This window comes from Meleagris gallopavo, chromosome 4 (assembly GCF_000146605.3).
Source record: "Meleagris gallopavo isolate NT-WF06-2002-E0010 breed Aviagen turkey brand Nicholas breeding stock chromosome 4, Turkey_5.1, whole genome shotgun sequence".
Classification (NCBI taxonomy): Eukaryota; Metazoa; Chordata; class Aves; order Galliformes; family Phasianidae; genus Meleagris; species Meleagris gallopavo.
In genome coordinates this window covers 21,391,430-21,417,982 of record NC_015014.2, presented here as the reverse complement: position 1 = coordinate 21,417,982, position 26,553 = coordinate 21,391,430, and the positions used below count along the sequence as shown (strand labels likewise).

The window sequence follows — 26,553 nt, the reverse complement described above, 5'->3', positions numbered from 1 at the left end:
GAGAAAGATGTAGCTGTATTTAAATGGAAGCACTCACCACTGCAGCAGGCTTTAGTATAGCACTAAATTCAGAAATAATTTGGTAGTTAAGCAACTGATCAACTCTAATTTAGCTATTTCACATTTAAACAGTGATTCTTTTATGTGTACACCTTAAAGTGGGTACCAAACAGTGAGCCCTATGCCCAGCACCTTCATTTTTTCATGCCGCACACACAGTATGACTCTTTGGGATGAAATACAGTTCCTTTCATAAAAATGTATGAACAGAAAACAACATATTTCAGTTAGACTGAATTATGGCCTAAGCTATTTCTTGTTTGAAAGACAGGATGGCTGCTTGTTCCCTCTAACATTTATTCTGGCTTTCACATTACCATATATGTGATTTAGAGCTTTGACACAGTTTAACCACACAACAACTCATGGAATGTTCCCTGGTCACTATGCCATATCAGAATAACTATATCATTTGTTGAAGTTAACAATTCAATAGACAAGGTTGCATAATTTTTCCATGCCCCATCCGCCTTTAAACCCCCCTCAACACAAAGCTTTCCTCAAGTGTTTATTTCACCAGCTCATTTGGTTAGAGATCCTTCAACTCCACTAGTGCTGCACATCCGAATCAATACATCAACTTTTCACTTCAACACAGGTCAGCTGCTGCTGTACCATATATATGTGGCTTGCTGCTTCAAGACTTGAGCATGGTCAGCAGGCAGTGGGCAGACAGTAAGCTAAGAACAGACGATACAAAAATCCAAGTGAACAAGCTTCCCACCTTTCCCCACCAAAAAATCAAATCAAAAGAAAGTCAATTTCCATTTAATTCCAATAGTGCATGTACTACCAATATTGCCAATTGAGATTACCACTTCTAGAAACAAGGAATAAAACTTTTGAGGCACTGAGTGACATAGGTAGCAGGTATGATTGTGTTGGGTTGACAGTTGGACTCAACTGTAGATGATCTCAGTGGTGATCATATAGATTCTCATCTGAGAAGTCATGAAATTTGATCATTTCCTCAATTTTGACCCATTTTTTACTGTATTAAGTTACACAGAGCCCTTATTAATATTAATTTTTACACTGGAAAGTATCTTCAATCTAAAAAACAGATAAGTTACAAAAGAAACCATTATTGACTAAAAAAATAGAGTGCCAAGTAATTATGGTAACAATGGATAGTATTTTTAATAACAATGAAGTTTCTAACTGTTCAAGATGAAATGAAACTGAAGTTACTTCAATCATAACTCAAGCTGCTTGTTTCTGCAAGAAGAATGCCATGGGATATTTGCTATTACTGTGCTCTATCAGCCTGAAAGACACGAAGTAGAACACAGAGGCAAAGAGTCTGCTGAACTTAGCCATAGTCAAACAAGCTACTTGCAGATCCAGTGATGAATGGATTTGAGTTTGTACAGAAACTAAAAATTGAAACAAAATTTAAAGCAACAAGAAGGAGGACTATCAGTTCTAACAAGTGTATCTTCAAGACTGACTAACATTCAAAGGCGTTCTGCTCACGAAGATGTAAAATTGCTTCTGACAGATTCTTGGCAGTACCAGGCAAAGCATTCACAGGTAGGTCAAAGTCATATGCAGAAAGAGGTGTTGAACTCACCCAACCAATGAAGGGGCTCTCTGGCTATGCAGCACTCCTTTGCAGGAAGCAGCCTAAGTCCAAGAGAAATCATCCCTTTAGTGGCTGGCCCTTATATGAGCCCAGGGTGGATCCACACTGGGTCCAACCCATCTGGTCACATGGGGAGCACAGGTGCAAACTATTTGCTCACATTCCCTAGGCCAGCCAAACCCCTTCACCAGGTGATCCATCATCAGTTCAAGCCATGACCTAACAGTTCCCCTACAAAGGTTATCACTTAACATAAGTTTCAGTATGCTTTGAAAGAGACTAAGGATGAAAAAGGGAAGCTTAACCATGAGTGCTAAGACCTTGGGCTACTAGCCAGCAAATACTCAAATATGAATAGAAAAGACAAGGAATTCCAACAGGATTAGGGAATTCCAACACAACTCCTCCACCAGAAAAACCTTCACTAAGTGCTGTTCCATGGAAGTTGCATCTGAAGACTTCACCTAGATTGCAGAGCTGCGAGCATTTACACCCCATGGAACTGCGGAACCAGTTTGGCCAACACTGCATCTCCCTAAGCTGTATTTGTTTTCAGAGCATTCATCTTAATCACATTTGAACCGTATGACTATCTGCTTTGTTTATGGGCCTCCAGCAGAGTGCTGCAAAATAGACTTTCACATTGGAGGTGGCACATCATAGAACACTGGCAAACCTCAGATCTTCAAGCTTCTTCAGAAGTCTGAATTACAGACCACACTCCAGAAAACTAGACAACCCTTTTGACAATCAGAGGCAATCCTGCACTGTAACTATTCCTAATGCAACCTTCAGGTTTTATTTTTTTATTTTTATTTTTTTTGTGTGCCATTGTTTTGGAAGTCAAAGGATACACAAATATCACTTTCAGTATTTTTGGAAGTAACCTTAGAGTAAAACAAATGTTTATTTCTTTGCTGACCCTGCAAAGTTGCTTAAAATGTACCAGTTATATTTAAGATGATACATTCTAGCTAGATCTCAAGTTTCATCCTGATTGTGTTACTTCTGCTGTACTCAAAGTTTAATTGTTTGTCTTAAAAGGTAAAATGCTTAAAAGCAAGCTCATACAATCTCTTTTATAGACCTATGTAAAAAAACTACATAACAGGTCTCTAGGAATAGGGCTCATTTGGTTTGTAGCATCCCACCAGCTGATTCAGAAATGTAACAAAAAAACTTGGCAGCATGTGATTTTACGACAGTTTTAAGACAGATTGACTAGGATCTGAAGTGTTAGCTAAAGAAAGCTGGATTAATGCTTAATTTAACATCTCAATGACATCCATTCCAAATGGATCCATGTTCTGTTTCAGCACTTTTCCAGTTGAACAGTACTTTCTTGGAGATTAAAATGGCCTCGTGCAGGCACCAACTTCAACATTACACATAATGTAAATCAAGCAAAGAAAATGAATCCAATGGATATTCTCTTTATTTTAACAAAATCTTTGAGAAGGGAAGCAGCTGGCAACATGCCTATTATTTAGTACTAAATTAGATCAGTTGATAAACATCACACCACTCAATATCTTCGAGTGAAAGACAAACCTAAGCCTAGTAAATATTGATCAGCTAAATATTTCTGCATTTAATACTTGGAGAAGTTCCTTCTCCTGGGCAGTTATCCTTCTAACTCTCTCCTGTGCAAATAGATCCTCAATTTCTTGATCCTATGGTAGTAGTTTCTGAGCACACTGTGGGAACTGGGGTGAATCGCAACCCTTGGAACATGGCTATACCAAAAGCAGGCTCAAAATAAAGTATTTTGAGAAATCCAAGATATTTGGAAAGCAATCAGGACTCGGAGCGCTCAAATAGGATCAAGTCCTAACTGTGCTGGTGGCCCCTCCTCTCTCCTGTAGCCCATTGCAAAAGAACTCACCTCTCATCCATGCCTCCACCAAAAGGCAGCTAAGAACCAAGCCCTGCCTTTGGTGTGGCAGTAGGTCTGACACACTTGACTCAAATTTCCGTTTGGAATATGCTACAGAAAAGCCTAACTGCAGAGCAGAGAGGGTTAAGGTTGAAAGAAGAATTTCAATCTCAAAGGAATTTTAAGCACTCTCATGAAAACAGTGTTGACAAAGGGTGATTATTAAAGAACTCAAGTCACAAGAATAGGAAACAAAAGGTTTCCCTCTGCTTATTTTCAAAACATGCAAGGGCTGAATTAAACGGTAATTACAGTCTCATGACAGAAAATAAGCCTCTGCAGCATGTACCAGAACTTTCTAAAAAGAATAAGCCAAGGGCTTTATGTTGTGTAATACTCCTGCCATAGACTTCTAAACATTTCTTGCAGCACAATTTTGCTCCAACTCCAAACACTTTCTTAAATCAAGTACATCCTCCAATTTTCTTAATCATAATGAACTCAAAATGTATTCTGGAGACTGTAAGTTCAGAATAACTCAGAATTATGAATGGCTTTATCCTACAAGATGGCTGTCATTAAAAACAATATTTAAAACAAGATTTTTACCCCACAAAGTGGACAAACTTCAGAAACAATTGTTGTACCTTTTTTTTTTTAATCTTAGCACTGAAGCCTGGGAATTTTTATACTTTTACTTATGTGTAAGATAGTCCTTTCCATTTTATATCATCATTAGTCACTCAAAAGCTGTGTGAAATCTGAAAATACATTACACATTAGGAAACTGTAGTATCTTCAAGTCTACGTGCTAGGATACAGATGATACCTCCTGGCTACACTGATCTAAGAGGAAAATGAAGTATTATCTGTAATCATGTTGTAAGTTCAATTTTACTGGTCATCATCAGTAGCAGAAATTAGCCTTATTGGTATTATTAAAATTGAAGATAGCATGTCATAGGGTAAAAAGCAAAAGTGAAAACTAGATTTGTGGAAATAAGAATTGATAACACATCCCTTCTCCTTGGTCCCCAGGAAATAACACATTACAACACAGTTCATCACAGACAGCCCTCTGGGGATTCTGTTTACTGAACTACAAAGCACTAAGATGAACTCCTGTACTCCAAGGTTCACCTCCATAGAAGTAAACATGACATTAAATATGGGCATAAGCAACACAAGTGCATGTCAGGGGAGACAAACCACTTAAGTTCCTTAGAGGCACACACAAATCACTGCTTTTTGCTATCATCCCAAGCCAACCTGCACGTGCCAGTGCTGTGGCTCTATACATCTGTCAGAAAAAATGATCAGTTCTTTCAAATAGGGATCAAAGTGAATGTATTTTTGTCCTTTGCTGCTTCCACTGGAAATATGCTTAAGCAAAAATATGTACATGATGTAATCGTATTAGAACTTCTACATTATTTTTGGTCCTAAAAATGCCAACACAAATTCATACCTTTCCCACATCCACTTTTCCTGCCTGCTCCATTCTGACATTAGTTTGCCTTTTATAAGCACCACTATCAACCCTGGGCTTGAAAAACAGCTTCTATTCAGATTTAATATGTCTGCCAATCCCTATCTCCCCTTCCACCAATGTCTATACATAAAGATCTTATTAAAAGGGTGAAAGAGGAATTTTACATACCATACTCAGAACACATTGTTAAGTACAAAATTCACAAAATTTGCATGCCTCACCATAAAATAGAAGATTTTATACTAGCACATCCCTTCCCCTTTCTCTTTTTCACTCCGCTACTTCTTCCTGAGAGAGAGTTCTGGTTGGAAACAGAATTGACAACTGCTGTGAAAAGAGTTTAAGTGCAACAAGCGGACACACTGCCTCCAATGTGCATTCACAGCCTTTGAATTCATATTCTAAAGAGAATAAGCTGTGCTTACAGAACTACATTTTGTCCCATTAAAGCAAGACCTCAAGCGTGAGGGATCTCTCAACACTTTTCTAACTCAGGCTGTATCATCTGACAAAGCTTCCCAGCTTACTGATTTGCTCCTGAGATGCTCCAGCTTAGTCATCTCCTAATTGCACTTAAGGTTTCTGGATACAGCCTGTCCAGTTCAGACCTGTGTTTCTACTGCCTTTAGGCACCATGACTCATGATTTCATAACAGCTTCCACTCACATTCAAACAACACATTACAAAGATGATCTGAAATTAAGATAGCAGCAGCAGAAAATCACTGTTTGGAAACTTCAAGTTTCCACTGCACACATCAAAACAGTAAAGACTTTTCACATCCTAAGCCACAGCTAAGATACTAACCTGTATAAATGCACTTCCTGAATTGTGTTTGGTCACTTCTATCTCAGTTCAACAATAAATGGATAATAGTATATACATACAATATGTAAGCCACTCATATCACAATAACAAGACAAATCAGCTGGTTTTACATCAGTAAACTTATATTACTCTTTTAGCAATTTCAAAAGAGTATGCTTATAGCCCCCTCCCTCAACATTCCTCTGCCATTGTAATTAGAAACTCATTTCACACCTCAACTTTGATCTAACTTAGGTTATTATTCATCTTGAAGCACTCAACATTTTTATCTCACATTTCACCGTTTTTAATAAAATAATATCTACTGCTTCTAAATGATCTTGTTTGTCCAACTTATACTGCAGAACAATTAGCTGGACAAAACACCAAGGACCTTAAGTTATCATGAAGTCAAGAACCTGGGTACTGGTTTCATATGGGGATATGTGGTCTACTCAAATGACTGACACAAATATTGCTACCCAACTGAAAGGTTGATATCTAGGTCCAATTTTGAATAAATTCTGATTCAGTGTTGGATGAAGAAATGGAGAAAAGACAAATCAGGGAGGGGAAGCCAGTTCTGAGGAATTTGTCATATCTAGGAAAGATATCATTTTCCACAACACTATTCAGCATTATAACCTCTACATCTCAGCTAACAGAATCAAATATGCAATTGCCACATCTTCCATAAGCAGTTCTTCAGAAATATGACCTTGGAAATCAGAATTCTCATCTACATTCCACTTCCTGGCCGAGATTCTTCATAGTATATGACCAACAGAACAGCCAGAATCACTATTTTGAGTTGAATAATTATTTAAGTAATTTAAAGCAAGTACTTCACAGGGCACCAATAGCACCACAGCTCTTGCTCCCTCCAGCAAATGGAAAATTCAGTTAGTGCACAACAGCTGGAATATAACACCCTAGCAACTATGCTTTCAAACGTAGAAACAGCTAAGAGTGGGAATAGTCAGTTTAAGCACAATATCACCAATTCAGAAATCTATTCTGTCAACTTTATTAGCTGAAGTACACAAAAGCGGGAATAGTACCTAACATGAACAAATAGTCATTCAGCTGACAAGGAATTAATTTTACTTTGATTCAGGAAGTGTTAAACATCCTCAATTCCGGCCTTACTTAATACTGAAATAGTTTATTACAAAGGTTGTAAGTAAAACATCCTTTTAAATTTTAATAAGTTAAGACTTAATGATGTTTTTGTAATCAGGCCATCAGTGACTTGAGCCCCAAGATACTGTTCATTAGAGGTGATTAGCACTGAAAAACACTTAATTCTGAAATTACTCTTTTGAGCATCTAAAGCCAATCTTAACTGGAAAATTAAAAAATCATGATGATGCATCCGAAATAAACATTTGAGGTCAAAGATACTGCCTGACCTTAGGGGCTTTGAGTCATATCCCAGATACAATATAGTTCAGGTTGATTCAATGCTTTAGTCTTTTTAAGCAGAATAGCTATAAATCAGACTAGCTTCTCACTTCCCTTAAATTGTTCAGACAAGTTTGTTCAAACTAGATCAGATGCACTGAGAAATAAAATAAATTACACTCTTCAAGTCCTGTTTCCCACTTTCAAGTGTCAAAAGATCACTGTGCTGCGACCTTCACAACAGCCAGATTTACCCTCACAAGTCTAGTCCTCACAATTCTGAGGAATAAAAGTATGAAATCCTCACTTTTTCCATATTTGAAAGCAAATCTGCAAAAAAAATTTCATGCGCATGTCTGCCACCTTTTAATGCTTCAAATTCTAGGAACATTATCTTCTTTTTATCCAAGCTTTATGACATGAGATAACCAAAGGGTTATCTCCAGTGAATCACTGGATTTTGTTTCAGCATTCTGGCATATCCTCAAACAGTGAGGGCAACATGTACGTAAAATATACCATCATTCTAAACAAATATACATAAGGTGGGGAGGATCACAAGTTGTCTTCACGGTCTCTTCAGTTACTTTTCCTTCTGGCCATCATTGCTGTGCACAGTCATTGAGATTTAAAAGTTCCTTATCGTTAAGAAATGTAATAAAACTTGAATTTATGTAATTGTAAAACTGCTACTTTACTGAAAGGCTGAGCAAGTTGAGAAGACAGAACATAATTATCCCTATTAATAGATAACTACCAGGTATCTTATCTGATGTTTCTATAAGAAAATAACACTTTTAGATTGCTTTCTTGCAAAAAAGATCCCTAAAGCTGAAGTTAGTAACTCAAACGAGGGTGGGAGAGTGAACAATCCTTACATACAGGCATGCATGTATACTTAGATTCCTGTGGTGTCCATCATTCCCACATGACAAACAAATTGTTGGGGATCTTCCCTTATTTTCTCCTCTTAAAATTAACCTCTACATATGTTTATAAGATATAACCTAAAGAATTTCAGAAATACAAGTAGTTGCTACTCCTCCAGTTGGCTTCTATTTGGAGAAGACTCCAGCATTAATTTATATAAGTAGTACAGGTTTTTTTCCCCCGCAGTAACTATGAGTACAATATACCAATAGTATTAGCAAAAACTGCACCTTCATAACTTCAAGTCAGCAGCAAGCTGCATGCTCACTGACTTTTACAAATTGATAGGCAATTTGCACAAACTGATTGACTCTCTAAAATCTGATTCTTTTTTAAATTAAGGATACAGAAAATATCTTGCAGCCACTATGTATTTATTCCGTGTCTGGTTAAGCCTCAGATCAAATAGATACATAAGCCAGCCCATTTAAAATAGTAAAAAAAGTCAGAAGTGATACAAACTTCTTTCCATAGGGTGCTAATTCTTTGTATAAGGTGCTAATTTATAGCTCAGAAACCTTTCTAACTGAAGTTGGACAGAAACACAACGCCTACGGTGAATTACCATCAAAATGCCTGTTAGGAAAATTTTTGCTCAAATAAGTTTGCTCAATTTTCTTTATCCCAAAGAGACAGAGGATAGTCTTTAGCTTTCATTATTCAACAGAAGGGAGTCCAATAGGACATTCAACTGTTGGGTCTCTCAAAGTATTGGAATTTTATTTTAATATCCAAATCATGCTGTCCATTCCTCTTTTCCTCATTGGCTGAAGTACTCAGATGTTTCAGACTTCCTGGCTCCCCAGCTACATGTTCCCCCTTCTATTTGAACTCCTAGGCCTGCACAGTAAGTCCAAAGTTCGTAAGTTCAAGTTGTCTAGGGACCTTTGTAACAATAACCTTATTTGATGAGTGTACAGACTGCATGGAAATGAATTTGCAAGCTTCCACACAACTTGAGAGCAAGGAAATCTTGTTTGCAAGCCTCTGCATAAATGATTTTACTTGCAAGTACATTTCAAGCTTCTTTCAACTAAATGCCTACTGCAAACCACAACCAAATTTCTACACAGGTGGATTCTACTCCATATCCCTAATCCACCGTGCTTCTCTCTTCCTCTTTTGCTACCAGAGAACAAGCAGCAAATAGGTGCCACTATTTTGCCTGACACATTTGAAAAAAGCGCACACATGGGAAGGACAGCTTACCTGTTTGTGGGCAGGTAAGGACTTCACATGGGCTGATGTCCTGAAATGCACTGCCTGCAAAATAAAAAGACAGCAGATCCATCAGTCCAGGCTAATACAGTCATGTTGGAATATCTTTCATTTATCAGAACATCTCTAAATATTTAAACAAGCAACTGCCGTAAAATAAAACAGTATATTGAAATCAAGATACGTATGCTGCTTTTAAGCTCTTCGTTCTCTCAGCTAGATGATATGGACTAAAAATACTTTCCTAGATTTATGTTGTTTAACCTGCACTGAGAAGCTGTGGATGCCCCATCCCTTAAGGTGTTCAAAGCCAGGCTGGATAGGGCTTTGAGCAACCTGGTAAGTGGCATGCCTGCCCACAGTAGGTGGGCTTGAATGAGATGGTCTTTAAAGGTTCCTTCCAAATCAAACTATTTTGTGATTCTATCAATATTTGATAGTGAAAGATATCACTTGGAAAAGAGATAGCACAAAGCTTAATTGCAGATTTATTTCATGCTGACTGCATGAAATTGTCCCCAAAATGTTGCTGATGCTTTACATACTGACACCAAAATGTCACCTTTCCATGAAAAAAAAAGAAAAGAAAAAAGCATTTTGTCAAAGCCAAGAGTAAGAGAAATACATGACAAAGGCCAATATCTGGCAGTCTGTAACAGGTAAGGTTCTCCAGGCAGAGTAGCCCTTTAGAGCATAGCATCTCTAACACTTGAGCGAGTTGTCAAACTGGAAGACAGCTGCAAATTAAGTCCCATACTCAGTTCACTTGTTTGCAGGAGGGCCATTAAGTTCCAGCAAGCCATCAATGCTTCAGACATGAAATTAACATGCAGTGACCAAGGGCTTCATTTTATCTCCTTTTCAGAATGTGAAGCACTCCTGCACAACACAACAAGAACAGGAAGCACTCAACCATTTCAGCACAATGTATAGCATTTCTTACCCTCTCACTTATCAGCTTGGACTTGTACATAGTAAGGCATTCAAGCAACATTCAAATCTTTTACATAGAGTGTTATATTAAGAATGAGTAACTGAGCTGACAAATATGTTGCTCTTTCCCATAATCATTAACCCTAGTCAAGTCACACATCAGCTTTATCTCCAGACAAAATGCAAGGCATATCTAATAGCTCACATAATAAAAACATATTTGCTAGTGACATAGCCTATAAGCTTGGAGTTCAAGGCAAGCTTAGCCTCTGAAACTAGAATTGATTTAAACATTTTTTAAATATGTCTAGCATTTGCACTCTTTAAGCAACCCTTTTCTTGGAGAGGCTGGACATGGGGCAACTACTCATTTGCACACCACAATATGCATGAACACTGATCAGCATGGAAAAGGAAATTCTTATTGTTTGTTCACAGTAGAGTTTCACACACACTGGCAATAACAGGTGACTTGAAAGATTAGCTGCCACTGAAGCTGAATCCCCCATGTAGGCAAGGTTTCAGCAATAACTGATTTAACTTTACCCAACATAGAGGGAACCTTGTGTCAACTTATCTATAACAAATAGGGAAAAATCATTTATAAGTAGTCCACTTCTGCATAGCCACTGAGACTTTCTGTATGCAATGAAGTTCCTCAACATTAATTTTTCCTTTACTGTTGCAATTATCTTCCAGATTCCAGAGTAGCTGCCTTGCTCCCACAACCCTTGGATCCCACTATATTAGACTGCCCAAAGCTCTATCAGATTATAGGATTTCAAGACAGTAATCACATAGCAAGAACAAATGTACACACACTATATATAAATTTAAGACATATTTCAAGTGCAGAATGATAATTACACAAAAATAGCTATGCACTATGTATGAAGTTTCAATTTGCTCACGAGTTGCAACATGGCATTTAACAGCTGGGAACATGAAGCAATGGAATTCTCTTCAATGGCCATAAAGCTCATCACCAGTTATTGGGTTGCCCAACTATAAAGCAGCGTTTTACTCTGAGACATTTCTAAAACTCACAGATCAGTTCTTGTTCCACTCTCTGCATTTTCAGAGTTAGCAATTAAGAAAAAACAGCATAAAATTAGGAGGAAAAGCAAGTAGTACCCTGTAGCCACTGAAAAAATATAGGAATTCATAGCGTTATTTTTAGACTTCAGATCAACTACCTATCTTGTATATAGTTACTACACACAGCCTGCATTAAATGTGTAATACAGGCTGAGGAAATGGTCTTCTCCATTTCAACCTCTAAAGTCCAAAAGACATTCAGTCCAGAATTTTTTTTACCAGTAGATATAATGCAAAGAGTCTAAGCTCCAAGAACACTGAACGTAATCCAGATTTTTCAAAGAGTGCACAAAAATAAAGCTTGGGAAACAGCCCTGTGATGAAACACTGCCTTTGATGCATTCATCCGGAGATGCAAAGTAACAACTAGCAGCAAGTCTATTCACAGCAGAATGCCTTATTAAAATTCTCACAAATTAAGATCCATCTCATTAGAAGAATTATAGCTTTCATCAGAGCACTTATCCTTTTTTAGGAAGATCACCACTTAACATATATTTAAGGGAAACCATTTAAATACTCCCCAAATCCCCATGTATCTCAGGAAGCATGTTTAAATCAAGTACATTTGAAAGGGGTCTCTCCTTTTAATTGATAGCATATACAATATTTAGTTTTAAGCAAATCAACTGAATGGCATTTCTCGTCAACATGGATAAAGTGTCCTTTGTTTGGAAAAAAATTCCTACTTTCAGCCAGTGTCCATAAGGATTTTTGTGGAAGTAAGTTCCACCTAGCAGTAGAGACAACAGGCCAGAAGGATAAATTGTTTTTACTAGTCCAAGGCTAGCTGATAGGTTTTCTTTCCCTTTACTTCCCTAAATGCTAAACACAAGAACATGTACCAGAAATTCATAGAACACCTGACAGCTTCTCACAACAAAAGGATGAAATGTATTTCCAGCCTAACTTAATTTCCGTGACTTAGCCTAGGCAACTTGACCTTGAAGTGTTCAATTTATTTATTTTTTGAACCAAGAGTATAGGGACTGTTATTTTGAGGATGCAATTCACCTCTACAGTTTTCCCCACCTTCAAAAATCCCATACTCCCACTTGTTAGTTCACTGCATGTTTTTACCTATAAATATTCTATGTATCTTCATCCAGCACATAGAGAAGATAGAGCAACTTCTATAGACTGTACTCACTGGAGTAACCACTTGATGATTGAGATGTGAACTAATAAGCCAGAATCTTGCTTTCTGCATAGCTACCACTTAAACTCTCCTCTCCCCACATCTTCTGAAAGGAAGCTCTTGTGTTCCACCCAGTACATCCCTTGTACCTCTTACAGGAATTTGACTCATGAAAAAGGAAATGCTATGATGCTAGCATCCCAAGTTGGTACCAGATTGAATATATTTTCTAACATATGAAGGCAAATTATGATTACTTTAATATTGCTTAGCTCTGAGAGCTCTGAATACAACTCAATCTTATTATTGTAAGAATCATGATTTCCAACAGCATATTCCTCAGAATCAGTTGCCTGACCTCTTCACTTCCAGAATGCGTATATCAGGAGAATGGTTTACCATTTAATTCCCCAATCAGTTCCACATTCAGTTTGATGCAAAATTCCTGTTAAATTCCTATTCCAAAGGAAAACATTTTTATACAAAACCCATTCATTTTCTTACAGTGACATTTCTTCAGAAACTTTAATACAAAGAGCTTTCTTCTCATGCGTCTAGTCCTGTTTTAAAATTCTAGAGTCCTTCATCATACAAGACTTCCATCCGTTCCCTAGCTCTACTTGTACAGAAGACTGCTCGACTATTTCCCTTTGGGGTACCTAATGCCTATTGAAAACAATGATGTGTATCTGAAATATCTGTTTCTATGACCTCACATAATCTCTTTCTGAGCAGGCAATAGGGTGAGCTGACTGCTGATCTTCATTTCCACTCTTTGAAGAACAATGCCCTTAGGCAAAGCCCATCAACAACCCTATTTGTTTTCTAGCGCTACAATTGAGGAAACAAAAAGCTTACTGAGGTTACAGCTTGCATTGCACAGAGGAGGTAGAACAAGGTAAGGACATTATTTTTAACAGCCTGTGAAACTTAAAAGCACTCCTCAGAATTACAGAGCTTCAGAAGTAATTCTTTTGAAAACAGGCTTAAATATTTTGAGAGAAACTGAAATCTTTAAGTACGAAATACTACTAACTAGCATTAGAGCCTGGTATACTGTATATAATGATGAACCATATGCTATCAATACTTTCTAATTAAGCAGTTCATTAACATATCCATGAAGCAAGAAGGGTCAGGGCTCAGAATTAAAATAAAAAATAAAATGAGAAAATACCTTCCCGGGGTGGTAAACAGAAAGTCTTTTTACCTCAGTTGCTAACACACCTTTGTGCTCTTCCTACTGTTCCATCTCCTTAAGCATTTCTACTTGAAGTCTTTTGGTCTTTCCAGCCCAGGCTGGCTGAGTTGCTTGCTGTACTCTTCGCCATTACCTCAAGGCTCCCTAAACTCTACTGCATTAAGTCCCCATTCTCTACTTACAGGTGTTCATTTTCTCCCACAGGATATCTAATCATAGAATCATTAGAATTGGAAAAGACATCTGAAATCACTAAGTTCAACACCAACCCATGTCCACTAACCATGCCCTCAGTGCCACATCTCCATAGTTCTTGAAAACCTCCAGGGACTGTGACCCCACCACCTCCCTGGGCAGCCCATGCCACTGCATCACCACTCTTTTGGAGAGGTTTCCCGATTTCCAACCTGAATCTCCCCTAATTGCTTCTTCCCAATACCTCTGATTGGATTAAAATCTACTTGGTGCAACAGGACCCACTGCTATTAGCAGTGGACTGAAAAAAACAAGCCTTCTATAGATCTAGTTGGCTCACTGACGAGCTGGGATCCCTCATTACAGTGGCCAATACTACAGTAAAGGAAAATAGGAAAGGCAAAAAAGACAACCACCTTCCTCTGTCTTGTCAAACTTGCTTCTCTGTAGCCTCTTCAATTAGGCCCTGCAGGCATGCCAGTATTATAAGCAAATAATGAAGCATCTGGGGAGTCTGCAGTGGGAGTACTCCAATGCCACAGCTTATCTCATTTTTGTGAGCCAGAGAGCATAGAAAGAACCAGCAAGTGCCAGGATTTGGAAATGAACTAAGGTGGTAAAATTAGTGGGCTAGGAAGGATGAAGAAAACCCAAAAGTCACAGAAATTAAGGAAATAAAGAAACACAACAAATAGTGGTGGTGGGGAAAGAACTGTGAAATTTAAGTCAAAAACTCTCATTAGAATGAAAATAGGTCTCATAGTAAGTTCCAGTTCCACCATTCTCTCCCTCTCCTGACATTCACCTGACAGACTGCCAGCACTGCCTGTGGGTGACTCCAACAGTTCTCTTGTCCCTGGCACACTGATCCAAGACAGTCTCTGCACTTGCACATGATCCTCAACACCCTGAAGTGAAAGCATTAGAGGGAGTGACAGCCTTTTAACCTCAGCTTCGCATTAGATCACTCAAAGCTTTTATTTTTGCAATTACCTACAAACATACAATTACTAGAAGACACCTCATGCACCCTTGTGGCAATTTTCAGTTATTAATACAGGAAAAAAATACATTAATATGACTTAGATTCAGGAGTTAGTTTCTCTCAGGATAAGTTCATTTATTAACATTTGAAGCTGTTTCTCCACTGCACATTCATGGCCTTTTGTGGTTAGCTAACAGCTGCTTTTCGCCTCAAAAGGACAAGCTAGCAGAGTAAACCAATTCCCTGCATCCTGGAAAATACACAGCTTGGAAAATACACATTAGAGAAGATGCACCCAAAATCCAGAAGTCTATGGAACAGATAGCATTTAGCAAGACAAATTGGCAAGATAATTGCTATATAGGATTGCAGGTTTAGGCTATGACCCAGTCTAAATCTCAATAGAGTAAACAGAACAATGCAAAAACTAATTTATCTTCACAAATCAGAAGTGAAAACAAACTCAAAGAGACTACAAATTCAAAGAGCAGTTACGAACTGCTCCAAAAATCAATAGGTCCATTAATAGAAAGCTTCAGATTACATCATTCCAAGCTTTCTGTATGTGACAAAAGTTAATTTGATCTAGATTAGTTAGTCATAATAGGGAACAAAGATTTGGAATCAAGTGTCTTCCACTTTAGTTATATTGCTTCTCAGCTCTACTCGTAGCTCGCAGAGCCTACAGTAAGAGCTTTGGCAGTGTCCTGAATCAATAAATGCAGACTTCAACTGAACTGAGTACTCTGCAAAAGTTTGAATTGCAATCAAGTTTCATTGATTATGTGGGTATTAAGAGAAAAATCTGATGGATTCCAGTTTTATAAAAAAACAAACGCAAATACCAAAATACTTGTTTTATAACCAGAACAGACTAGTTACTTCCACTACACCTGTCTGCCCTAAGTACAACAATACAGTCTGATGACAACATTAAATTGGATAATGCTAACAGTGTCCCAGCTGCATATAAGCAGATAGAAACTGAAAATAACTCCCTTAGGCTTTTTAGGTTGGTTCTTCTTTTATCTGCTTGATTCAGCAGAAAGACTGAGTAATCTACTCCCTTACCTTAATATTTCCATCATTCAAGCTATAACAAGGACATACTCTGAAATTCAGTTTTGCTCAGTGTGTTTTCAAATAATGCACTGAGTCAGTGAACTAAGAAAAGGGGTTAACAACCCATACCCATACCATCACTCCTTAAGAAAAATCTCTTTGGACTGAGGTAACAATTGTAAAGAAACTTACTGCATATCTTTAGAAGTCCACTATGCCCAAATAGCTAACCACAGTATGTTCAGGTTTTTATACAGCACAGAAATGGATCCATTAAATACTCAGGAACATCTTCCAAGTAAAAAGTAGGAACACAAACACCAGTGTAAAACTGATATCTAGATTAAAAAACAAAGAAAGAAAGTAAAGTGAATTGAGCTGGAAGAAAAGGGTGAAACATACCAGAAACATCATTTAATGCTGCTTTTCTGGGTTCTTATCTGAATGCTGTAGCAAGCCTCACATAAGGCAGAAGAGAAGCTTGTCCCAACAACGCCCATGAGTTGTCTTCTCAAAGAGCCTCAAGTTCAGAGAATTTAATCAAAGGAAGAAGCTACCCAAGCAAATTTAGGCACATAATAAATCCAGGAGCTAGTAAAGGATAATTGTGTTATAACAATAAGTAAAATGCTTAATTGCACCATGTCTCCTCTCTGACTGAGCATTTAAATGCCCTGAGACCAAATCCTGAGGCTTAATGCTTTGCTCCTGCACAGGCCTGAAGTTCTCCCTAGCCTCAAGTTAAATGCACCCAAAGGCAGGATGTGTAAGCAAATAACACAGCTAATAACAGGTACCTTGATTCTGTCTTCACAAAGTTTGATTCAACGGGCATTTTATTGTACTCTGGCAAGCAATAAAACAACTGAAATAAAAGGCCTTCCAAACAAGATGCACCAAAAAGTTCTTATCCAAGCTCCTGGATATCCATGTACACAGAGCACTGAACAAGGCAGACACGCTGTATAACCCTACAGGCAATGCCTGTCAACAATATTCAGCTTGGAGTGCTCAGATTTCAAGAATACAGAACGAAAATCTCAATGCTTTGCCCTCAGTACATTTGTAGCCAAACCCATTTCTGCCTAAGAGAGCTCAGCTCAGCAAAATTATAGCATAGTAATTGAAAACATCAATCAGAACAGAAAGAATGCACACCGTTAATGCATTAGTGCTGCTTTTCATTATTTTAAACTACTTCACTTCTGTTTCCTTATTAACACTTATCAACAGTTTCAGCTGTAGACTCAAATGAAGGTATTTGTACAGAGATAGTTTTGTAAACATTTAGCTGCAAGCAGAGAAGTATCCAATATTTAATAAATATTCCATATTTATTAATGGCTGCAGCAATTTGATCAATATAATGCTAAAGGTGTTACAACAGAGGCATGATGCCAGAAGCACTGGCACAATAGAAAGATGCTATAAAGAAAGGGAAGAAGATTGCTCACACGTATCAGAAGATTCTAGGTTCACAGGGGAAAAGCTTCACTAAAGAGGGATCTCCAGAAAGAGATCCTTCCTTGAACGAAGTCAGCCCTTAAATGAGGTCTAAGAGGTGCAGCCAGGCTCCACCCCTTCCAGTCACACAGGTGACTTGTACTCATCTATGCTCCCAGGGCTGACTGAGTCCTTTTCCCCAGGTGCTCAATCAGTGATTCAGGCCATGAGTCAGTTCCCACACAACACACATTCATCTCTCCTTTGACAACATACTCTTCATATATTATCTCCACAGATGATTACATCTTATTAGCTTCAAAAATCACTTAAACACTAAATGCGTGCACTTCATTTACTCTTCAGTAAGAAAAAAAATGACTATTTAGTCTGTAGAAAGCTTTACTGGCTGAGTGTTCTATGTACTATCAAACAAAATACATGAAAGCTTATGTCTCAAGTCCTTTCTGAAGAAAATTTAACCTTAGCATTTGGCAATCCAAGTACCTAACCATTTATATGAGCAAGTAAACAAGGACTAACAAGAAATCTCCAGTGAGATTTCTTCAGTATCTTTGGTTTTCATGGTAGCACAGAAGTTTTACCTAATGAAAAATAATGTTTTCTGGGAACTGTATTGATTTTGAGAACCAGTAGACTTTCTACATCCTTTGATATTTCAGACCTTTAGAATTACTCTCCCTTCAATAGGCATTGATGAAACTTTAATTAGTTTCTCAGTGTAGTTTCTACACCAGTGCTACTTGTCATATCTAGCTTCTTGTTACTGAAGGACTGTGGTAAATTTTTTACTACAGAGTAGTAAACATAAGAGGGAAAGAACAGACATTTCATAGGCTTGCTGAAGCAGTCTCATATTAATAATTTGATAGCTTCTTTTTCAAATAAGAGGACATGGAGTATAAAACATAATCTACATTTAAAATGCAACATCACCCAAAAAGTCAGTCTTGCCCATATTGAACTTGCATTAATGTCAGTCACCTAAAGTTCTTCTAATCACAAACAAGGGCAATATATTCATACTTACAAAAGCAACAACATCTGTTTCTTTCTTTCCCTTCCTATAGAAATATAATGAATTCTATCAACTAGTATACAGAAAACATCATTCTCATACATTTTCTAAATACTTCAGTTCAATGGATTCTAGTTGAAAATCTGATAAAATATACAGCTGAAAAGAAGACTGATACATTCTACTACTCTTCTTTACTATATGAAGTCTTGTCTTTGTGTACTGAAATGAGACATCTAAGTCAGCCTTAAACTTGGGCTAAAATTTTCAATAGATATTCAGAATTCAGCCAGAGAAAAGACAACAAAAAGTTAACTTTAACATTAGCATGCATGCTACTCAATAACAGCAGAAAATAAATTTAATATGCACACTCAAACACTGAATCATAGATTCTCTTAAATTTTACATAGAGCAAGTTTTTGCTCTATAATTCTCAAAGATAGTTTTTGTTGGAAGAAAGGAAGTTATTGGGCATGAGACTTCAGTCATTCCAGCATTTTTTCTTTATAACTGATAGTTATCCAGTGCATACTGTAGCCTCTGAAGAATACATCTCCTTTTAGATTTAAATCCCAATGTTTTAAGTAGTCTTCCATGGAGATGAAGTTTGTACTACTTTAAGAGTTGCAAAGGCTAATGGTGCAGAAAATGGAAAATGAAGTGTAAAAACCAGATGCAAAATTATATACACACACACGTAGAGAGAGCACGCATCAGTTATTTCAGGCTGCTTGAAAAATGCAAGACAAGAACACTACTCAGTACAGCAAGTCAACTAGTCAAGCACCACCCAGTGAAGAGCATCTCAGGAGTCAAGTCCAGAAGATCAAATCAGCAACAGATCTGCAGTTTATCCTTAGAACACTTAGAACTAGAGCAGGATTTACAAAAGCATTAACACAAGTCAGCCTCTGACATCACTGCTATCTACATAAAGGGATTGCAAAACACTCTGAAAATCTTACTCTATCACTTCACAACACCACAAGCTCCACGTACATATCCCTCCTCAACCACAGGACATAACAAATTCAAATTTAGATTCAACAGGATCCATAAGCATCATGTTTTTCCTGTTTTACTCACAGCTGTCACCACATACTCAGTCTGGTTTACAACCAGCTGTATCTGCTTGCTTTCAGTCTAGCCAATCTAGTAGCCCCTTAGTGTCCTTCAAAGACCCATCTGTTATATGAGCAACTGAAGAACTACCAGATGAAGATAAGTGTCTGAGTGTAAGTAATTTTGAGCATTCACTGTAGATGAAGTGAAAAATACAGCTAAAGAAATGGAGTGACCGTCTCTTGAATAACTTCCAGAAAGCTTATATTTCAACGACATGATGTCCAGCTCTGAGCAATCTAATTCCAGCACTGTTTTAGAAGAATGTCATGTTTAAAGCTAAGAAGGATTCAGGTGTAAAGAAGAGCAGTTGTGCTTGCTTGTAAATTACACTGAATATGTTAAATAATGTTGGAAGTCATGAACACAATTGCCTTGCCTCCTTTTTTGGTAGATTTGTAAAATGTAACTTAAAATTTACAATTGCAGATCTTGTACATACTTGTGATTTCTAACTCCCTTGCTACATTGTAAGGTTATATTTACGTGGGCACATAACAAATCTATTTTTTCTATTTTGAACTAACACTGATTACTAAACTTTGATAGTATGATTCTTAGGGCCTTCCAAGTACTTTTTGCCTCATTTTCCATCTGAACCCATGAAAGCATGTCAATTTTAAAGATGTGTATTCTAGTAAGAAAACAAGCTGTTTTTCTCTACGCATATCATTTACATTCAGCTCTCACTTCACAATCCTCCTTAGCAAGGTAACTAACCGTAACAGCTACTATGAATGTAAGACTCATATTTACTAAAGCTTCTAAGACTCAGCCATCTTTGCAATGAAACTACAGGACCATCTTCTGTTGAGAAGCAAAATAAAAATTGAGGTGAAAAGGAAGGATCTTAGCTAAGTACTCAACAAAATTGCTTACATTTACATGATTTTTAACAGAGTGAAAGTATATCCATTCAGAAGGTAAACTGTATGATTAAAGAGACCACTGAAACTAGCCAGCTAAAAACTGCTTTATTTGCAAGAACAGTTACCTAAGATCTGAAACGTACAGGTACCAGTATTTTGGACCAGGTTGAAAAGCCAATACTGGAAAGATGGAGAGCTTTATTCCTAATGGCTTTGGGAAAACATTTCTGGGCAATACTGTATAATAGTGAACTCCTCTGAACATGCTATTGAATTTCAGTCTTCTATACTACCTTTCTTATCAAACAAGAAAGTTGTTTTTAAACTACTGATTCTGGCACTCAAGATTCTCCCTCCTGGCAATATGACCTGACAGCTATGTATTAATGTGTCTGATAAGTCTATTCTTGAATTCACCACTCAGTACTAGTAACTACTATTCTTAATCCCCTCAAAGCCCAAACATCAGTAAGAAGCCCAACTGCCTTCTTACTGTCTCAGTATTTTTCAGGCAAAAGCCATTTGAAGTAGTATCCAGATTACATTTTATTTGCATTCAGATTACAATTAAATCAAGAATAATAAAAAAAGCTTGTTACTCAGTGCAAGCAAGCCTAACTAGTAATACTGACATTGAACCACCATTCAACTATTTGATTTACATTAAGGTCTCAAGAGGAACTTTCCTTTGTGCAATTGCAAAGTGATTATGTATGAGCACCTGTAACATTCCCTTGCGGGTAAACTTCTCCGATCACATTTGCATGTAAATCACATAATTATCCAAGTAGCTCTCTAAGCTAGTTCTATGTCACCAGTGAGGGAAGATTGAACAACAGGAAAAACCCTCAGTGTGACTAAATCAGTACAGTCCTTTGACCAAATGTTTCTACAGAACCAGTTTCCCCATTCAGCATAACATTCTGTTGGACTTCTGCCGTAACTACAAGACCGAGGGACAAGCAGTGATTTTAGCTTGGGATTTCCCTTTGTACATGCATGTACTCAACTACAGAAACAAAATGCAACTCATTGGTTTCAAAATTAAGATAAATAGTTGGACAAATTATACTGATAGGTTCTTTGCATCCTACTCTATTCTTAGTCAGAAAATAAAATTTGTCAGCAGGTTACTGGGTTCAATCTCTCTCCATGACATTCTAGTATTACATATTAGAAAGATGCATAATTCATATGCATTTTCTTTATTATCTGTTATAATTGCCTTTAAATTCTGCAAGGTTTATTTAGCATTCAAACCACATACTTTTATGATACTAATTCAACCTGAGATTACTGAAACCTGTATTTCTAGATAAAGCCTGCAGAAACTGAACTAACAAAAGTTAAGGAAAGCCATTATGCAGGGCATTATACCTGATAAAGGAAGATTCAATATTTTATTAGATAGTAGCAAAATTCTATGCGAAGAATGCAATTTAAACCCTCCTCTCTCCATGTATGTGCTTAGTAGCCAGTGGTACGAGAGAGAATTCCAGGAAGAAAACAGGCAGACTATTCTTCTGCTCCCTCATGAGTAATTATGCTGGAGCACTCTCCAGACCTAGAAATCTTTAATAGATTCATGTGTCACAGCTCATGATCTTATTCTATACCTTCATTGATAAAAAAAATTCCTTTGTTCATCTATGCCAGAATACTATTAACACGTGACCTTTATGTGAGAAAATTCAAATAAGTTAACCACCTCTACAACCATTTTGTTCAGTCATTCAATTTTTAAGAAAATAGAAATATTGTGTTCTGTATCCTAAGGTCTGGAGCCTCAAAGGAAATTTCAGTAATTAAAACTAAAGATAACATTGCACAACCCAGTAGACCTTCATTAGTACTTAATTTCCTTCATTTAGGACTTGATGAAGGATAGGCTGTTCCTGCTATCCAGAGAGACCTAGACAGGCTCAACCAGTATGCCCAGGAGAAAGTCATGACATTCAACAAATCTAAGTGCAAGGTGTTGCTCCTGAATTATGGCAACCCATTGTCAATACAAGCTGAAAGAAAAGGATTGAGCACAGCCCTACCAAAAAGATTTTTACCTCCAGGTTCCTCTCCAACGAGGAGAGCTACAAAAATTGAGTAATTTCACAAAGATAACCACAAGCTTTAAGTGAAATCCCCTATCAAATAATACAAATGCATGAAGCATAAGAAACGTGCTACGGGCTTGCTCAAAGCTAGCAGAATCGCATACTTACCTGAGGCTCCTCCAGCTAGTTCAATCACTTTCTATCTTCTCAGTTAAGGAGGTTCTTTAGCCCAGCTTATCAGTCACTGATTAGCTTCTCTGACCATACACACCTGCAATTAACCTGTATATTCTGATGTTATCATAGAAGAATTTAGGTAGGACTTCGAATTTTCAGTACTTTAGGAACTTTAATCATTTTAATTTTGGTTTCAAACTAAATGTAAAAGGGGATGTGTTTTTAAATCAGAACATTTGTGTGCTTCTCTCAAAGATGAGATACAATAAGCTAAATCTAGATACCTACAAATCCCCTGGAGACTTGCAGCAACAGGCTTCAAAAATTGCACATTAGGAATTCATCACCTTTTTCAGTAGGAAAATATTTTCCCTCCTCACTCATTACACATCCTTTTTCTGCAGCACTGCTACCTAACTTGTTGCTGCCCACTTTATATTTGTCAAGTGTATGCTCCCACACAAGCCTCATAAATCTGCACTTAATCTTATTACCTTGCATTAGCTGGCTCTCTTGCTGAACCACTGGCTATGATCACTGACAGCTGGTTCAGGCTGCAATTACAGGCCTTCTATCCACTGCAGGCTTATCCTGAACAGGGTCATACTTCCTTTTGCATAGTATGCTCCAGGTTAGTACACCTAATCAATGTCTCAGAGGGCAGAGAACACAAACTTGCTTCCTCTGCCTTAGAGCACCGCATTTGGAAGAAAAATAATCAGGGAAGCTTCTATCAGAGACTCTATACTTCTCAGTGCTGTTCCCAGCTTCAGTCAGACAGATCTGAAAAAAATAAAAAAAGGAAACCCAGCCAGGCATATTACATTACTGCCCTGGAACTGATACCCTGAAGAACAAAATTCATAGAATCATAGAATCATTAAGGTTGGAAAAGATCTCTAAGATCAAGTTCATCTCCAATCCACTCCTGCCATGCCCACTAACCATGTTCCTCAGTGCCACATCTCCACAGTTCTTGAACACCATCAGGGATGGTGATGCTACCATCTCCCTAGGCAACATGCTCCAACACCTCACCACCCTGAGAAGAAGTTTTTCCTAATATTCAACCTGAACCTCCTTTGGTGCAACTCAAAGCCACCATCTTTTGTCCTATCACTGTTACTGGCTGATCCTCATCTCACCAAAACTTCCTTTCAGAAAGCTGTAGAGAGCCATAAGTTCACCTCTTCTACAGACCGAGCAACCTCAGTTCTCTCAGCTGTTCCCCGTAAGACTTGTGCTCCAGATCCTTTACCAGATTCCTTGTCCTTCTCTGTGCGTACTTCAAGGCTTCAATGTCTTTCTTGTGACCACAATGAAATCAACATGTGTAACTAAAGCAGAAGCAATTCCATACTGCCTGTTCCTCAAACATTCAGATATTCCACAAGCCAGCATAACCTCATGTTTAATGAGAATCCATGAAACAGAACACCAATCCTATTAAAGCAACATGAAGTGGCTGAACCACCAGATGCCAAAGCCCTGCAATACCATTAACAAGAAGCTATGGAACTCTCACACATGACCCTTTCTCCAGAAATAAGATTTTCACATTTCTAGCAAACTCAAGGAATGTTAAATCCACCTGGCAGCTCAGAAAAGAATGCGCAAGAGGCAATCTTTAAGCAGTTTCTTATTATGCACACAGCAGCTTCCTTAGTGTATACAAAAGAATTTGTGTACCCATAGAATTTACATAGGACCAAAATGAAGCTCTTATTTCTCAAGCCCCTGTTCTTCCCCTTAAACACATTTAATCTTTCGATTTCCTGAGCATCTTCAACTCCAAATTGTTAGTGGGGCTCTAAGTTCAGTCTAGTCAAGATAACACTGTATTAAACAGTGACTACTTAGAGCTTAATTTCCGTTAAGTCAAGTCACGCCAACTAAAGATAAGCATTTCATACTGCAGGGAATACACATTTGCCACTTGAAAATACAGTAAGTTTACATAATTTGCATCCATCTGGACATTTTGGTGTCTGAAAAGTGAGGTGAAGAATTCTTCTAAGTGACAAAATGAAACCTTAAAACAAACAGATAAAAAAACAGCACCACCCAAATTCAAATGCAATCAAAATTTTCCTGGAATGAAATGAACATTTTTAGTTTGTAAAAATTTGATGGGATGTCAAGACAAAGGCTAATGGTCCTGTTGGGCTCTATTGGAAAGTGCTTTGCTCAAGGGCAGACTTCCCTATTCTTGGTATTTCTCAACCACAGCTTGTACAATAACGGTTTGACACAGTCCCTAACAGAGAACTTGCTCAAGCCTAGGAAAGGATCCTCTTATTTGCCACCCTCTTGTGATTCAGAAGCACGTTACTTTTAAGAGCTAACATATCACTGGAGAGCTTCCTCACCTCCCCTCTTATAGTCTCACAGGGGTGGGGGGATTAGACAAACGCAAAATCACATACTTCATTCAAAACTCTGCTAAACATCATGCACAGATGTCATGCTTAATCACTTTACATCCACTGTAATGATTGGTTATAGCCATCACCTAATTACAGCACAAAAAGTACACTAAGCAATTTGTTCACCTGGAACTAATTTTCAAAGCCATGCATCAAATATGCTATTTACAAGGAGAGGTGAGGGCAGAGAACAGTAAGCATGCATTCTTACATTGCCAGTGATCAAGATAGAGGATGATGCAAGCTGCGAACTTCTAAAATAAAAAACCAAGAACTATTTATATGATAACCTCATTTATACTGCTATCAGGAGCTTAATGTACACGCTATGTTTCACTGTATAAACAAAAGCAGCTGTTTGTCTGCTAGTAGTTGAGACATAAACACAAGTTCATGTGCACATACTGAGGGAGGCAATTAATGCCCTTCAACTCTACCTAAGCCAAACACTTTCCAGGTGAACTGGAAGTAGCAGCAGGCAATTAAGCACCAGCTCCTTGTCCACTAAGATGTGAAAAACAAAGTAAGACAGAAAAACAAGTCATCCTAGCTTCTGGAATGCCTGCCACACCCCTGGCATTTACTTCAATGCATAGTCATAGAATCATTAAGGTTGGAAACCTGTAAGATCAGAGTCCAACCACAGACCCATCCCCACCATGCCCACTGACTAGGTCTCTCAGTGCCACATCTCCACAATTCTTCATCACCTCCAGGGACAGCCTGTTCCACTGCATAACTGCTCTTCTGAAGAAGAAATGTTCTAGTAATCAACTGTCAATAATTAATATCCAACCTGAAGATGTAGAGGAAAGCAACACTCCATAGGCATCTCAAAAAGAAACAGATCACTGTAAACACAGGTCTAACAACATCACTGCAGCCACCTACCTGATACACAGAAGAGCTGCCCTTATCAGGCAATGCGCAGCCTAAGAGCTCTGCAAGAAACTTTGCCATATACGAACAGGGAGGAAGGGGTCTTCCTTGTCACTGTGCCAGGTAAATATCCATTAGCAAGGGGACAGCTCAGTGGAACATTTCTTCGTTGCCGTAAATCCAGGGCTGCTTTTGGGGTTTGCTATCCAGGCCATCTGGCAGCATCCTTTCACCGAGGCTGCACAAGTTCACTGGGGGGGTAGCTGTGATGGCTTACAAAAAACAAATCAAATAAACCAGCACAGTGCTGGGCTTCTCAGTGTTTGCTTCTCCCCTATTCCTATAGTAAAGGAAAGGGGCCCCGCAGAGGGGTGGTGAGAGGGACAACACTGCAGAACTGCAGGCAAACAGACTGAGGCAAGCACTGTAAATCACCTCAAGGTACAGCATTTATTCTGCGCACAGTCTCATTCCTGCTCACACACAACACACCCTCAAGCAGGATTCTATTTACATTCAGGAATACTTCAGTACTTTGAAGTCTGATAGCAAAGGAATA

The 26,553-nt window shown here is 38.0% G+C and overlaps 1 long non-coding RNA gene across 1 annotated transcript in view; it reads right to left on the bottom strand.

The window, feature by feature from the left end:
* Nucleotides 1–1,632: 1,632 nt before the first annotated feature.
* Nucleotides 1,633–26,553, bottom strand: part of LOC109367228 — a 35,597-nt gene continuing 10,676 nt past the window's right edge. The window contains exons 2-3 of the long non-coding RNA XR_004159745.1: nucleotides 9,365–9,418; nucleotides 1,633–1,686 (exon numbers count right to left, since the gene is read on the bottom strand). This is a non-coding gene — a long non-coding RNA (uncharacterized LOC109367228). The remainder of the gene's footprint in view (nucleotides 1,687–9,364; nucleotides 9,419–26,553) is intronic.